This window comes from Anolis carolinensis, chromosome 4, assembly GCF_035594765.1.
Source record: "Anolis carolinensis isolate JA03-04 chromosome 4, rAnoCar3.1.pri, whole genome shotgun sequence".
NCBI lineage: Eukaryota > Metazoa > Chordata > Lepidosauria > Squamata > Dactyloidae > Anolis > Anolis carolinensis.
The window spans coordinates 73,761,592-73,768,424 of NC_085844.1; positions in this window are offsets into that span (position 1 = coordinate 73,761,592).

Here is a 6,833-nt window from a genome sequence, read left to right on the forward strand (position 1 = left end):
AAGGTCCAAAATATAAACCGAGTCTTAATGGGTTTGTCACAGAAATATGATATTTGGTTTGATTTAATTGTATGAAAGATGAATGAATGAGACCTAATAATTTAGTTGAAGATGTAATTCTAAGATTCTTGTCAGAGGACTCTGGGTTTGGGCCTGAGATGCAGCCAGAGTTTGTCCCAGTGGATTCTGGGACCAGAGACATAATGGTTTCAAGCAGGCAGTTTGAACTACATTCCTCAAAGGAGTCAAGGTCGGACAACCTGGTGCCAGATGGATATTCTAGTTCGGATTCTGGAAGTGATAAGCCTAATGAGCTTGACAGAAGGAAAGTAATAACTCAGCAGAGGAGAGAAAGGGAGTGTGTCAGACACAGTAAACAATTGCTATTCAAACGAAATAATGAGTGGGCTTCTCACGGGAAAAGACCTTGAGTTTCCCTTAAGAAGGGATGCTTTCTCTGAAAGATTCAGAGGTGATAACTTTGCTTATTCAAGAGAGAGAGATCTCTGCTCCGTGCTCCATATTCCTGTGAATTCCATGTCATTTCCTGCAGCCTTGTACATTGACTCTTGTTTCAGCCTTATCCATGTTTCTGTGGATTTCTGTGTTCCAGTTTTGGCTTCCTGTATTCCAGTTTGACTCATGCCTTGGATTAATCCTTGATGTTTTGCTTGGACTATTCTTGTTGCCTTTCTTGGGAATAACTTTGATATCTGGCTTGGACTATATTCTTTGACTGTAATAGACTCTTGCTTCAAGATTTTCAAGTACTTTGTTCTTGTGGATTTAAACCCATTCTATTGACTCTGACCTTTGATTTGCTATTGCTTGCATATAATCTTCAATAAACAGTTTGCTTGCTTATATTTTGGGGCTCCAGTGTGGTTTTGAGGTGCCGTCACAGCTTAGGAGTGCAACAGATATAGCCTCTCACGCTGTCAATTACTATAAAAAGAACCTTTGTTTTAAAAAGTATTAATGACAGGTTCACTATAAAATGTGGCGAAAAATAAAGTTGTAATAACCACCAATGATTCAATACAAAGGATGTTGTGTCTACTAAATAGGATCACATTCAAGTTTTAGTTCCAACAAATCAGAAGAGGAGGAAAGGACTGTATCCCAGCTCCAGGGTGCACTTTCTTCCACCTATTTGACCCTTTTAACATCATACTTACCCGTCTGTTTGATCTCAAACTGGTCTTGACAGCCACATATTTTCCCTACCCTGAAGTCACCTTGGTGCAAAAGGACATTTCTATCATAGTCATGTGTTCACTGTATCAGATTATTATAGGTCACACGACCACAAGTAGCTGTGTTTTTCTGCTTCTTCCTGGCATTTTATGTGGACAGACATGTATCCAAAAATCCATATAAACCAAGCATGGAGTCCAAAACACCTGGAGGGCTGAAGTTTGCCCATGATTGATATAAACCAATAGCTTGTCTTGTTTTCCTGATGTAATGCCATGACCTCTCCATCCTGTGTATGTCTGCATATAAATGTGTGTGTGAGAGAGGAAAATTAACATCTTTTCCCCATTTCCACAGTCCCTTCGTAGCCTTTCTTAAAAGAGATTTCTGCTTGATTTTTCCATTGACAAACATGATCCTATTTAGTAAATACATGCTTCTTTGTTTCGCAGTCGTCGTTGATAATTAAAAACATATTTATCATCATAGGTTATAGCAAAACCAATAAGATTCAGGGATTGTGGGAAAGTAAAAGGACTTTATGCTGCTTCATTTCTCTCTCTCTCTCTCTCTCTCTCTCTCTCTCTCTCTCTCTCTCTATATATATATATATATATATATATATATATATATATATATATATATATATTAGGCTTGCTCAAATAATTCGATTTCCCCGTTACCTGTTATTAATTCATTATTTTCGTTTGTTTTGAAGCAATATACGACCTTGATTGTCCACACGTCTGGATATTGCGGTTTCGAATCGCGAGAGGCCGTTTTTCGTTATGTCGTCGTTTTTTTCGTTAGGAAAAAACAGCTTTTGCAAATCACCCAAACTCCCACCATTCAGGCCCTTTCCTTTTGCCCCTCAGCAAAAGGGGCGTCACGGGCTCAGCCAATGGGAGGGGGCGAGGGGGAAGGAGGCCGAGGAGGAGGAGGAGGAAGACGGAGGGGGAAATGGCCGCTGCCGCCGCCTCGCCTCAGCTCAGGCCTGGTGTCTCTCTGTGAGGCGGGAAGGCGGCGGATGGAGCCGGGAATGGAGAGACCGAGAGAGACAGAGAGGGGCCCGGCGGTGAGGTTTTGACGTCTGTGCGAAGCTAGGCAAGTGGGGTTTATATATCTGTGGAAGGTCCAGGGTGGGAGAAAGAACTCTTGTCTGTGGGAGGCAAGTGTGAATGTTGCAATTGGTCACCTTGATTAGCATTGAATAGCCTTGCAGCTTCAAAGCCTGGCTGCTTCCTACCTGGGGGAATCCTTTGTTGGGAGGTATTAGCTGGCCCTGATTGTTTCCTGTCTGGAATTCCCATTTTCTGGGTGTTGTTCTTTTACTGTCCTGATTTTAGCTTTTCTGTAGCTAAAAATGCATATAAAATTGATTCTATAGGGAGGATAAATGATTGGATTTCAACTCCTACAGCTTGGCTTTCTCTGCCAATAATGGTACCCATCTTGGATATTGTAAGGGATTTTTCATTATTATTATTATTATTATTATTATTATTATTATTATTAGACCTTGCTCCCAGGAAGGTGCCTTCGCTGTGGCTCCCAACTTATCTATCTACCTTTCCACATATTCTCCACATTGTGTGTATGTGTATGTATATTATATATACATGAGCCCCGATGGCGAAGTGTGTTAAAGCACTGAGCTGCTGAACTTGCAGACCGAAAGGTCCCAGGTTCAAATCCCGGGAGCAGAGTGAGTGCCCGCTGTTAGCTCCAGCTTCTGCCAACCTAGCAGCTTGAAAACATGCCAATGTGAGTAGATCAATAGGTACCGCTCTGGCGGGAAGGTAATGGCACTCCATGTAGTCATGCCGGCCACATGACCTTGGAGGTGTCTATGGACAACACTGGCTCTTGGGCTTAGAAATGGAGATGAGCACCAACCCCCAGAGTCAGACATGACTGAACTTAACGTCAAGGGATACCTTTACCTTTACCTATACACACACACACACACACACACACACACACACACACACACATTATGCAGGGACTATATACACAGTATATATCACACACACACCAATTTAACAAAGTTTCAGCCACAAAAACAAAGTTTCTGAAGTAGAACAATGACTTTCACAGTAAAGACAACCCAATTTAACAGGAAATAAGACTTTCAAACCAGGAACAGATTTCTGCAATTATTAAAAAATGGTTTATTATAAAAGCTATGAAAATTCGCCAAAAATCAGAGGATAAGGGAAACGTTCCAAATTTTGGTGAGCTATCAGTGTTAAATGTGTTCTACCACTGTACCAAGTTTGAAGAAGATCACTAAAAAAATGAGGGTGGGAGAGTCCTGTAAAGTCCTCTCCCTCTGTGCTGTTTTTGGGAATTGCGCATGCGCGTCCGCCATTAACGAATTAATTTAGAAAATAACGAATTTTCGTTAATTTCGAAATTTTTTGGGGACAAAATTCGGAAATACCTTCAAAAACGAAATGCTGCCCCCCTCTACATTTGCAACGAGTTTAGAATCAAATTTTTCGTGGATCGATCAAGCCTAATATATATATATATATATATATATATATATATATATATATATATATAAAAGAGTGATGGCATCACGCCGACCCACAAAACAACAAAACTACAGGCCCCCCAACTTCGAAATATGACAACACAACCCATCATCCACGCCTCTAGGTTAATACAACAAAATGAAAAGAAAAATAAAGTCCTAATTAGAGAGAGAGGAATAATTGCTTTTATCTAATTGCTGCCAGTTAGAAGGCTAAGCTCCTCCAACTTGGTCTCCTAGCAACCCAATAAAAAATAATAAAAAACACTAAAAATTAATAAAATAAAATACTATAATAACAGAAAATAACTAAAAATAATACAAGAAAATAATAAAAAATAATAAATAAAAATATAACTTACAATAAAATTAATAAAAAATTGCAAATAACGTCAAATAAAAATTACACAACAATTTTTAACCAATACCACCACCACTTTGCCACAGCAACGCGTGGCTGGGCACAACTAGTATGTATATATATGTATATATATATATACATACAGTAGAGTCTCACTTATCCAACATAAATGGGCCGGCAAAACGTTGAATAAGGAACAATGCTGGATAATAAGGAGGGATTAAGGAAAAGCCTATTAAACGTCAAATTACATTATGATTTCACAAAGTACCAAAACATCATGTTTTACAATAAGTCCGCTACTTATTTGGGAGTGTGCTTGTTTTGTTGTTGGACATGTTGGGCCGCTGCGTGTTGCTGCCTAGAGAAACAGCTGTGGATCCGGGCGGGAGGCAGACTGTTGGATAATACAGAGCGTTGGATAAGCAAGATTCTACGGTATATATATATACAGTAGAGTCTCACTTATCCAACACTCACTTATCCAACGTTCTGGATTATCCAACACATTTTTGTAGTCAATGTTTTCAATACATTGTGATATTTTGGTGCTAAATTCATAAATACAGTAATTACTATGTAGCATTACTGCCTATTGAACTACTTTTTCTGTCAAATTTGTTGTATAATATGATGTTTTGGTGCTTAATTTGTAAAATCATAACCTAATTTGATGTTTAATAGGCTTCTCCTTAATCTCTCCTTATTATCCAACATATTCGCTTATCCAACGTTCTGCTGGCCTGTTTATGTTGGATAAGTGAGACTCTACTGCAGGGGTCCCCAAACTAAGGCCCGGGGGCCGGATGCGGCCCTCTGAGGTCATTTACCTGGCCCCTGCCCTCAGTTTTATAATATATTGTATATACATATAATACTGATAATATTTTTATAATGTAATACAATATAACACTAATAATAATACCATATAATAATATTATATTCTATATTACATATAATATTACTAATAATATTACAGTATAGTGGTATAGTTGTTTTATTGCTTTGTTACTGTTATTTGTTTGTTTTATGGGCCAGGCCCTATGTAAGCCGTCCCGAGTCCCTTCGGGGAGATGGGGCGGGGTATAAAAATAAAGTTATTATTATTATTATTATTATTATTATAGTTCAATATAGTAATATATAATGCTAATATTGTGCTATGCTAATAATATAATATATTCTATGTACATATAATTTGTAAGCCACTCTGAGTCCCCTTTGGGGTGAGAAGGGTGTGATACAAATGTAGTAAATAAATGCAGTAAATAAATAAATAATACATTTTAGACAGGCTCACCCAAAGTCTGAAATGACTTGAAGGCACACAACAACAACAACAACAACAACAACAACAACAACAACAACCCTAATTAACTTGACTATCTCATTGGCCAGAAGCAGGACCACACTTCCCATTGAAATCCTGATAAATGTATGTTGGTTAAAATTGTTTTTATTTTTAAATATTGTATTGTTCTTTCATTGTTCTTGCTGTTGTTGTTGTTGTTGTTGTTGTTGTTGTTGTTTTTGCACTACAAATAAGACATTTGCAGTGTGCATCGGAATTTGTTTGTATTTTTTTTTCAAATGATAATCCGGCCCCTCAACAGTCTGAAGGATTGTGGACCGGCCCTCGGCTTAAAATGTTTGAGGACCCCTGCTCTACTGTATATATATTCACATAATATAATGCAATAAAACTTTTTCAAAGTTCATTATTTCAAAAATAATACAGACTAAAATGCAATAGCAGGCACTCTTTCCCTTCTCAAAGAGATGTGACATGTTTTGGGGTTTGGAGTTGCTGTTGAGTTTGGATGCGTCTACAATACAGAATTAATGCAGTTTAGCACAATTTTAATGGCCCTGGCTCAATGCTATTGAATCCTGGGACTTTTAATTTGGGGAGGAACCAGCACTCTTTGGTAGAGGAGACTAAAGACGCTGTAAAACAATAATTCCCATTGTGTTGTCGAAGCCTTTCATGGCCAGAATAACTTGGTTGCTATGAGTTTTCAAGGCTGTAAGACCATGTTCCAGAAGCATTCTCTCCTGACGTTTCGCCCACATCTATGGCAGGCATCCTCAGAGTTGTGAGGTCTGTTGGAAACTAGGCAGGGGAGGTTCATATATCTGGAATGTCTACCTTATTTTCCATCTTCATTGCTATGATACTTCACCTTGTTGATGGGAAGCTTCCCACCGGAGTGGAAATCATCTATCGGACAGATGGCAAGCTATTTAACCTCAGCAGACTGAAAGCCAAAACCAAGGTCACCACAACATCTATTACAGAACTCCAATATGCCGATGACAACGTAGTCTGTGCGCACTCAGAAGACCTACAAGCCACTCTAAACACCTTTGCAGAAGCATACGAGAAGCTCGGCGTCTCATTGAACATCAAGAAAACCAAAGTGCTCTTCCAACAGGCACCAGCCAATCCTTCTGCAATGCCAGGAATACAGCTTAACGGGGTAACATTAGACAATGTTGATAATTTCTGCTACAATAATAATAATAATAATAATAATAATAATAATAATAATAATAATAATAATAATTTTATTCTTATATCCCGCCCCATCTTACATGGTGGCTTACATGGGGCCATGCCCAGACACGACAGCACAAATCAGATAAAACATTAAACCGAGCAGTAAAACTTCAACTTCAACATGATTACCTTCAACATGGTACCTTGGCAGCCACCTCTCCACAAAAGTCAACACT